The sequence below is a fragment of the Triticum urartu genome, chromosome 1 (genome assembly GCF_003073215.2).
Source record: "Triticum urartu cultivar G1812 chromosome 1, Tu2.1, whole genome shotgun sequence".
In the NCBI taxonomy this organism is placed as follows: domain Eukaryota; kingdom Viridiplantae; phylum Streptophyta; class Magnoliopsida; order Poales; family Poaceae; genus Triticum; species Triticum urartu.
In genome coordinates, this window is record NC_053022.1 from 368,590,178 (window position 1) to 368,601,642 (window position 11,465).

Here is an 11,465-nt window from a genome sequence, read left to right on the forward strand (position 1 = left end):
TGATCTACACTGACTCAACTTCTTCTGTTGCAACTTGGAGTTAGTAATGATCCGATCTAAACTTATATTGCATCTTCATAGTGTTGCTGGTGGTTGATCTTAGGGCCTTTTGTTTTCTACTACATTTCCCAACAATAGGTTCTCTCGATCTCTAGATGGTGCACATGCTTGGCCACTGTTGCCGCCCTCCAAAGAGCGTCGGATATGTCGAGTTAGTACAAAAGTCCCCATATCTCTCCCACGCCCACACCACATAGTCCTCAGCATCATTATCCCGCTGAATGCCCTCCAACTTGTCTCAAAGCATCAAGAACTAATGAAAGTGCTGAGGCTGAAATGTTTGGGTTGACACCTGGTTGCTCCCTAGGAGTTGTTGGGATTCCCTCGAATGTAAAGGTGATGTAGGGTGGTAGTAAGTACTTCCCCCAATTCGAGAACAAGGTTATCAATCGAGTATGAGCTCTCCCAGTGAACAAGTTAAGCAGTACATGCACACAAAACATAGAACAAACTTGTCCCCAAAACTTCAATATGTTTGTCAAGCCCCTCGTCTGGATAGTTACAAGATTAAACACAATAGATAGAGGTAATTGGTGGCAAATATAAAACATGGCAGCAAGGAAAATATTTGTTTTCAGCAAAGGAGAAGAGACCTAGGGGACCATAGGTTCAGTAGTGGCAATTCTCTCGAAACAAGAATGTGGTGTGGTGAACAAATTACAATTGGGTTGTGATTAAATTGCAATACTTATATTTATGACTATGATCATTCATGATATAATATCATATAGGCATTACGCCCATGATAAGTAGACCATTAATCCAACTACATCTACCACAAATGCTCCACTCAAAGACCCCTCTCCAGCATGCATCTCGAAGTATTAAGTTTACAAGAAATAGAGCATCGCAATAAGCAAGATGACATAATGTAGCCAGTAAAACGTCAATCAATATGACGAGACACCGTCGTTTTATCCTTAGTGGCAACAACATAATACGTATCTTGGCCCTTACTATCACTTGGTTAGAGCACCGCAATTATTGACCACACTACAAAGACCAACCCCTTCTGAAGAAAAATCTATCGAACTTGGCCAGAGAAAATAGATTGATGGGAGGGCATGCAAAGTTATTTAATTATACAACAAGAAAACCTCAAAATATTCAATTGTATTCAATGAACAATCTTATCATAATGTGATAATTCATCATATCTCAACAAACACAACCACGAATTACTTCGAATTAATCTCGGTCATGCGAGGCAGCTCATGGGAACATGGTATTGGAGAGAGAGAGAGAGAGCCATCTAGCTACTACTAGGGACCATAAGGTGCTAATGGAACTACTCACCCATAGTCATGGAGGCAGAAGGGTCGATGAAGAAGCCTCTGGCAATGGTTCCCCCCTCCGGTAGAGGTCTGAAACAGGGCTCCAGATTGGATCTTGGTGAAAAGAAGCTTGCGGCGGCAGAAAAATTCTTCTAAAAATATGGTGAAGGGTTTTAGTATTTATAGGATTTTATGGAATGGACGAAAGCCAGTGCAGGTGGGCCCCACATGGCCTCGCCTAGGGGTGTGCTAGTTGCCTGTGTGGGCCCCTATGGCTTCTCTGGATCTCTCCCAAAGCTTACTTGGTCCTTCGTTGCCTGAAAAAATCCTATTAAATCGACAAGGTATTTCGAGCTTCATATATATTGATTTTCTGTGAAACCAGAAACTTGCAGAAAACAGGAACTAGCACTGGGTACTAAATTAATAGATTAGTCTAAAAATAGTATAAAAAGTATTTCAAAGTTATAATACAATAGCATTAAATAATAATAATCTATAGATACGTCTGAGACGTGTTATCATCCTCCCTACCAACCTTCACTAAGCCCATCTCTTACCGATTGACGTGTATGAACATTATGACTTTTAAATTCTCTTCCTGATTGTTTTTTTTATTTTAATTGTAGGTGAAATCATTCCAATTTTTATTGTTTTACTCCAGTGCCTTTTATTTCTACTTTGTCAAAAAAGTTGCTAAATCTACATAACCATGATTATGCCATCAATCATTTTAAAAACACGTGAATCAATTGACCAAATCAGCAGTACAAATCACTCTAAAACCAAAGGAATTACATGGGCCAACCGTTTTATTCCTCCTATGTGTCGATGGTTGCTACTTCTTAAGCTTGCATTGGTTTTTCCCTTGAAGAGAAAAGGGTGATGCAGCACAGTAGAGATAAGCATTTCCCTCAGTTAAGAACCAAGGTATCAATTCAGTAGGAGAAACGCGCAAGTCCCCAATAGATGCACCTATACAAACAATCAAACACTTGCACCCAACGCGATAAATGGGTTGTCAATCCCTTCACGGTCACTTGCAAAGGTGAGATCTGATAGAGATAAATAGAACTAAACAAAAGATAAAATATTTTTGGGTTTTTTCGTTTATAGATCTGAAAAAAGCTTGCAAAATAGTAAATCGGAAACTAATATGATGGAAAATAGACCAGGGGGCCACAGGTTTCATTAGAGGCTTCTCACATGAAAGCAAATAATACGGTGGTTGAACAAATTACTATCGAGCAATTGATAGAAAAGCGCAAAGTTATGACGATATCCAAGGCAATGATTATGCAATATAGGCATCACGTCCGTGTCAAGTAGACCGACTCCTGCATGCATCTACTACTATTACTCCACACATCGACCGCTATCCAGCATGCATCAAGAGTATTAAGTTCATAAAGAATGGAGTAACGCCTTAAGTAAGATGGCATGATGTAGAGGAATAAACTCAAACAATATGATGAAAACCCCATCTTTTTATCCTCGATGGCAACAATTCAATACGTGTCTCGCTACCCCTACTTTGTCATTGGGTGAAATCACGCAAGATTGAACCCAAAACTAAGCACCTCTCCCATTGCAAGAAAAACCAATCTAGTTGGCCAAACCAAATGGATAATTCGAAGAGAAATACAAAGATATCAAATCATGCATATAAGAATTCAAAGAAGATTCAAATAATATTCATAGATAAGCTGATCATAAATCCACAATTCACCGGATCTTGACAAACACACCGCAAAAGAAAATTACATCAGATAGATCTCCAAAAACATCGAGGAGAACATGGTACTGAGAATCAAAGAGAGAGAAGAAGTCATCTAGCTACTAGCTATGGACCCATAGGTCTGTGGTAAACTACTCACACTTCATCAGAAGGGCAATAGAGTTGATGTATATGCCCTCCGTGATCGAATCCCCCTCCTCTAGGTTGCCTAAAAAGGCCCCAAGATGGGATCTCACAGGAACAGAAGGTTGCGGCAGTGGAAAAGTATTTTTGTGGCTCTTTTTGGTGCTTCTGGAATATATGAGAATATATAGGAGGAAGAAGTAGGTCGGTGGACTCCCGAGGGGGCCAAAAGCCAGGGGGCGCGCCCCTGCGGCTTGTCATCGCCTCATGGTCTTCTGACTTGGACTCCAAGTCCTTCGGGTGACTTCTGGTCCAAGAAAAATCATCGTGAAAGTTTTATTCCGTTTGGACTCCGTTTGATATTCATTTTCTGCGAAGCTAAAAACAAGGAGAAAACTGGCACCGGGCTCTAGGTTAGTATGTTAGTGAAGGAAATATGCCCTAGAGGCAATAATAAAGTTGTTATTTATATTTCCTTATATCATGATAAACGTTAATTATTCATGCTAGAATTGTATTAACCGGAAACTTAGTACATGTGTGAATACATAGACAAACAGAGTGTCCCTAGTATGCCTCTACTTGACTAGCTCTTTAATCAAAGATGATTAAGTTTCCTGACCATAGACATGTGTTGTCATTTGATGAACGGGGTCACATCATTAGAAAATGATGTGATGGACAAGACCCATCCGTTTAGCTTAGCATAATGATCGTTTAGTTTTATTGCTATTTCTTTCTTCATGACTTATACATGTTGCTCTGAGTACGAGGTTATGCAACTCCCGGATACTGGAAGAACACCTTGTGTGTGATACATCTCCGTCGTATCTACTTTTCCAAACACTTTTGCCCTTGTTTTGGGCTCTAACTTGCATGATTTGAATGGAACTAACTCGGACTGACGCTGTTTTCAGCAGAATTGTCGTGGTGTTATTTATGTGCAGAAACAAAAGTTCTCGGAATGACCTGAAACTCCACAGAGATTATTTTTGGAAATAATAAAAAATACTAGCAAAGAATCAAGGGCAGGGGGCCCACACCCTAGCCATGAGGGTGAGGGGCGCGCCTGCCCCCCTACCTCGTGGCCCCCCTGGAGCTCCATCGACCTCAACTCCAACTCCATATATTCGTGTTCGGGGAGAAAAAAATCAGGAAGAAGGATTCATCGCATTTTACGATACGGAGCCGCCGCCAAGCCCTAAACTCTCTCGGGAGGGCTGATCTAGAGTCCGTTCGGGGCTCGGGAGAGGGGAATCCGTCACCGTCGTCATCATCAACCTTCCTCCATCACCAATTCCATGATGCTCACCGCTGTGCGTGACTAATTCCATCATAGGCTTCCTGGACGGTGATGGGTTGGATGAGATTTATCATGTAATCGAGTTAGTTTTGTTAGGGTTTGATCCCTAGTATCCACTATGTTCTGAGATTGATGTTGCTATGACTTTGCTATGCTTAATGCTTGTCACTAGGGCCCGAGTGCCATGATTTCTGATCTGAACCTATTATGTTTTCATGAATATATGATAGTTCTTGATCCTATCTTGCAAGTATATAGTCACCTACTATGTGTTATGATCCGGCAACCCCGAAGTGACAATAATCGGGACCACTCCCGGTGATGACCGTAGTTTGAGGTGTTCATGTATTCACTATGTGTTAATGCTTTGGTCCGGTACTCTATTAAAAGGAGGCCTTAATATCCCTTAGTTTCCGCTAGGACCCTGCTGCCACTGGAGGGTAGGACAAAAGATGTCATGCAAGTTCTTTTCCATAAGCACGTATGACTATATTCGGAATACATGCCTACATTACATTGATGAATTGGAGCTAGTTCTGTGTCACCCTAGGTTATGACTGTTACATGATGAACCACATCCGGCATAATTCTCTATCGCCGATCCATTGCCTACGAGCTTTCCATATATTATTCTTCGCTTATTTACTTTTCCGTTGCTATTGTTATCATAACTACAAAACACCAAAAATATTACTTTTGCTATCGTTACCTTTTGCTACCATTACCACTACTATCATATTACTTTGCTACTAAACACTTTGATGTGGATATTAAGTTTCCAGGTGTGGTTGAACTGACAACTCAGCTGCTAATACTTGAGAATATTCTTTGGCTCCCCTTGTGTCGAATCAATAAATTTGGGTTGAATACTCTACCCTCGAAAACTGTTGTGATCCCCTATACTTGTGGGTTATCAAGACTATTTTCTGGCGCCGTTGCCGGGGAGCATAGCTCTATTATTTGATTCACTTGGGATTTATATCTGCTTATCATTATGAAGAACTTGAGAGATCCAAAAACCAAGATTTATCCCTCAACTACGAGGGGAGGTAAGGAACTGCCATCTAGCTCTGCACTTGATTCGCCTTCTGTTTTGAGTAAGCTTGCGACACCTAAACCTGCTTCCGCTATTAATTCTGATATGTCGTATATTATTGATGATGCCACTTCTGCTATGCATGATACTTATGATGAAACTACTTCTATGATTGATATTACTGTGCCACTTGGTGAATTTCTTGATGAACAACTTGCTAGGGCTAGAGAGAATGAAATTATTGAAACTGATGATATTGATGAAAGTAATGATTAAGGCTCTCCTAATAAATATGAATTGCCTGTTATGCCTGAGGGCTATGTTATGGATGAAGAAACTAAAAGAGACTTTCTTGCTTGCAATGATAGAAGTGATCTTAAGCAATTATTAGCTAAGCTTAAACAAAAAACTCTGATTGCTAGAATGAAATATGATCCTGCTTATGCTACTTCACCTATCTTTGTTACTGATAAGGATTATGAATTCTCTATTGATCCTGATATAATTACTTTGGTTGAATCTGATCCTTTTTATGGCTATGAATCTAAAACTGTTGTGGCACATCTTACTAAATTAAATGATATAGCCACCCTGTTCACTAATGATGAGAGAACTCGCTACTTTTATATCCTTAAAATATTTCCATTCTCATTAAAGGGTAATGCTAAGATATGGTTTAATTCTCTTGATCCTGGTTGTGTGCGTAGTCCCCAGGATATGATTTATTACTTCTTTGCTAAATATTTCCCTGCTCATAAGAAACAAGCTGCTTTAAGGGATACATATAATTTTGTGCAAATTGAAGAAGAGAGTCTCCCACAAGCTTGGGGAGGCTTCTCCAATTACTTAATGCTTTGCCTGATCATCCTCTTAAGAAAAATGAAATACTTGATATCTTTTATAATGGACTAACCGATGCTTCCAGAGATTACCTGGATAGTTGTGTTGGTTTTGTTTTCAGGGAAAGAACACCGAATGAAGCTGAAATTCTATTGAATAATATGTTGACAAATGAAAATAATTGGACACTTCCTGAGCCATATCCTGAGCCTATTCCTAAACCAACCCTGAAGAAAAGAGGTGTTCTATTTCTCAGTCCTGAAGATATGCAAGAGGCAAAGAAATCCATGAAAGAAAATGGTATTAAAGCTGAAGATGTTAAGAATTTACCTCCTATTGAAGAAATACATGGTCTTAATTTACCGCCTGTTGAAGAAATATATGGTTTTAATCCATCACTTATTGAAGAAACACATGGTCTTGATAACCCGACACAGGTAGTAAAGGTAAATTCTCTCTATAGATATGATAAAGCTGAAATCCCTCCTACTAAGTTTGCTAGCCAATGTTTGGATGAGTTTGATAACTTTATGGTTAAGCAAGAAGACTTCAATGCTTATTTTGGTAGACAACTGAAACAAAATTCTTATATGGTTGAACACTTGGGTGATTATATGTCTAGAGTTAAATGTGAACTTAAACTCATTAGTAAACATGCTTCTATGGTCACCACTCAAGTAGAACAAGTACTTAAAGCTCAAAATGATTTGCTCAATGAATTGAATAGTAAGAAAAATGACTATGATGTTAGAGTGGCTACTAGAATTGGTAAAATGACTCAGGAACCTTTGTATCCTGAAGGCCACCCTAAGAGAATTGAGCAAGATTCTCAGAGAAATAATATAGATGTACCTAGTCCTTCTAAAAGGAAGAAAAAGAAAAATGATAGGACTTTGCATGCTTCTAGTGAACCTGTTATTGACACACCTGAGAATCCCAATGATATTTCTATTTCTGGTGCTGAAACACAATCTGGTAATGAACATGAAACTAGTGATAATGTTAATGATAATGTTCATGTTGATACTCAACCTAGTAATGACAATGATATAGAAATTGAACCTGCTGTTGATCTTGATAACCCACAATCAAAGAATCAACGTTATGATAAGAGAGACGTTGTTGCTAGGAAGCATGGTAAGGAAAGAGAGCCTTGGGTTCAGAGACCCATGCCGTTTCCTCCTAAGCCATCCAAGAAAAAGGATGATGAGGATTTTGAGCGCTTTGCTGAAATGATTAGACCTATCTTTTGGCGTATGCGTTTGACTGATATGCTTAAAATGAATCCTTATGCTAAGTACATGAAAGATATTGTTACTAATAAAAGAAAGATACCGGAAGCTGAAATTTCCACCATGATTTCTAATTATACTTTTAAGGGAGGAATACCAAAGAAACTAGGAGATCTAGGAGTACCAACTATACCATGCTCCATTAAAAGAAACTATGTTAAAACCGCTTTATGTGATCTTGGAGCCGGTGTTAGTGTTATGCCTCTCTCTTTATATCATAGACTTGATTTGAATAAGTTGACATCTACTGAAATATCTTTGCAAATGGCTGATAAATCAAATGCTATACCTGTCGGTATTTGTGAGGATGTGCTTGTTGTGGTTGCAAACGTTACTATTTTAACGGGCTTTGTTATTCTTGATATTCCCGAGGACGATATTATGTCTATTATTCTTGGAAGACCCTTCTTGAATACTGCAGGGGCTGTTATTGATTGCACCAAAGGCAATGTCACTTCTCATGTTAATGGTAATGAGCATACGGTACACTTTCCGAGGAAACAACCTCAAGTCCACAATATCAATTCTATTGGAAAAATCCCATCGATTGTTTTTGGAGGTTTTGAATTTCCTCTTCCCATTGTCAAGAAGAAATATGATATTCTTATTATTGGGGATGTGCATATCCCTGTTGAGGTAACCTAGTGTTATTCGAAAATTCTCCGGTTCCATGTTATTCGGGATGAGTTTGTTAACAAGACCTGGTCAACCTTGTTAGTGGATTCCTTTTGATGGGCATGAGATGGATGAATTTAGAAAACACAACTCTATGTACCCTCTTTTTACTTTCTGTTATTTATATTAAATAAAGCAAAAATAGTAATTTCTGTATGTTTTGTGAATTATCCATGCAATATAAAAATACCCCGAAAATAAAAGTTCTCCAAATGCCCTGAAATTTAAATATGATTTTTTCTGGAATATTTGAGAATATCTGGCACTGAGAACACAGCAGGGGGAGCCAGCACCTGGCCACGAGAGTCCACGGCGCGCCCACCCCCTAGGCGCGCCCCCTCCCTCGTGGGCCCATGGTGGCTCCCCTCCACTTATTCCTACACCCACACACTTCTTCTTCCTCCCACAAACACCACTAACCAGCTCAAGCATGAGTTCTAGCTCATTTTGCTGCGATTTTCGATCTCCTTGCTCAAAGCACCTCTCACAAAACTACTTTGCGGGATTGTTCATTGGTATGTGACTCCTCCATTGGTCCAATTAGTTTTTGTTCTAGTGCTTTATTCATTGCAAATTTGTGTTGCCTAGGTGACCATGTTCTTGAGCTTGCATGTTAAATTTATATGGTTCCAAGTAGTTCTAATGCATGACATATGCTCTAAGCACTTGTAGGAGTAATTGCTATCAATTTTGTTGAGTTTGGTTTACTTTTATTTGAAGTTACTAAAAATTTCACAATTTTTCAGAAAATAATGAAGAGATTTTTAGGGGCTCATCGAGCCAAAGCTAGAAGGATAAGCAAAGTGAGGAGGATAAGAGACCCAAGTACAATCTCCCTCGCACCGCGGAGGTCCAGCCATGTGAATGGCCTTGTGATGATTTCTTGAGAGCAGCCGGGATTTATGATGATTTCTATGAATTAACTGAGAATGCAGGCCTCACCGCCTTCCTCCATGACCAACACGAACAGTATCTCTTAATCACCAATATCTTTGTGCAAAACTTTCATTTCCATGCTAGGAGCTCACCACCTATGGTGGAGTTTTATTTATATGATGAGCATAAGGAGATGTCACTTCGTGATTTTTGTCGGGTTTGTTTGATCCCTTTCGAGGGCATCATAGAGGAACCACATCGTGACGATGTGGATGGGTTTATTGATACCATCACTGTAGGGGAAACGATGAAGGTTTCCGACGCACGAACTACTAGCATACACTTTCCTGTTCTACGTTACTTTGCTATATTTGCTAGTAGATGCTTAATTGGGCGCGGAAATTATGGAAACCTGAGTGCCCCTGATATTGTTATTTTGTGCCATGCCTTATTTCGTGATGATACATTCAGCATGGGTGCTATTATTGCAAAGCGGTTAAATCTTAGCCGTACTAAGGGCCCCGTCTTTGGAGGCATCTTCGCCTCGCGCCTAGCTGCACATTTTAGCACACCTATTAGGCATTACGAGAAGGAAGAAAAATTGCTGCCTCTTGTTTATTTAGATTATAAGAGTATGGTAGCACATGATTTTATTGTTAAGAATAGGGAAAATGAGCTTAAATACAAATTGTTCTTTGATAAACATCATCCTCAGACTATTACCCTGCCTGCTCCTTCCTTGTTTGATTTATCTGCAGGCAAGTACCTTGTTCAGTTAGAGGCCGTTCATGCCTACCGGAACCCTACAACAGCTACAGAGCCAGAGCCAGAATCACAATTTGATCCTCCACGACAGTCTGATTATCAGTGGGATCCGGAGGCGATTACCAACCAGTGGCAATCCGAGGCTTCTTCACAGTACAACCCCAACTATTACTTTGGATATCCGCCAGGCCAGCCGTGGCCATAGACCAACTTAGGCCAAAAGCCTAAGCTTGGGGGAGTACATACTTCTCACCGACATTACATTCATGTTCAAACACTCATTGCTAGCTGTCGGTGCTCATACTTTTTCACTGTAATATCCATGCTAGTTTATTTCCTTTTTATGCTTTCTTCTTGTGTGTTTGATAAACCATAAGAAAAACCAAAAAAAATTAGTTGTAGCTTTTAGCTAGCTTTAATTTCTATGCTCGTAGTAGTAATTAAAAAGAAAACCCAAAAAAGATTTCCTGTTCTTCTTTTGCTTGTTGGGAGCTTTCCCGTGTAAATAGTTATATTTCTTTTCTTTTCTTTGGGGGTCGATAGGAGAAGATCATGATTAAATTGTTGAAGTGACTCCTATATGCATTATTGTTGATTTAACCAAGACTCCATATTGCCTTGTCTTCTCCTGTTTATCGAATGCTAGCAGATTCCAGCTTAGTCCAATACACGTGCACTGTTATTATTATCCACACTATTCGGTCATGCAAGTGAAAGGAAATAATGATGATTATATGATGAACTTATTAAGATGGGAGAAGCTGGTATGAACTCAACCTCTCTTGTTTTTGTAAATATGATTAGTTTATCGTTCCTGATTCAGCTTATTATGGATAAACATGTTTGCAATGACAATTAGAGATTATAGTTGCTTATGCCATGCTTAATTAGCTAGGAGCTTATAATGGTTTACCTTGCGTGCCAACATGCTATTAAAATGGTTGTGATGTGGTATGATAGGGTGGTATCCTCTTTTGAACGATTCGAGTGGCTTGATTTGGCACATGTTCACGCATGTAGTTGAAACAAAATCAACATAGCCTCTATGATATTTATGTTCATGGTGCATTATATCCTACTCATGCTTGCATTCGGTGTTGATTAATTTTAATGCATGTTCATGACTGTTGTCGCTCTCTAGCTGGTCGCTTCCCAGTCTTTTTCTAGCCTTCACCTGTACTAAGCGGGAATATTGCTTGTGCATCCAATCCCATAAACTCCAAAGTTGTTCCATATGAGTCCACCATACCTACCTATATACGGTATCTACCTGCCGTTCCAAGTAAATTTGAATGTGCCAAACTCTAAACCTTCAAATATACATTCTGTTTTGTATGCTCGAATAGCTCATGTATCAACTAGGGCTGTCCATATCTTCCATGTTAGGCGGGTTATTCTCAAGAGGAGTGGACTCCGCTCCTCACTCACGAGAAAATGGTTGGTCACCGGGATGCCCAGTCCCATGCTTTATGCAACTCAAATC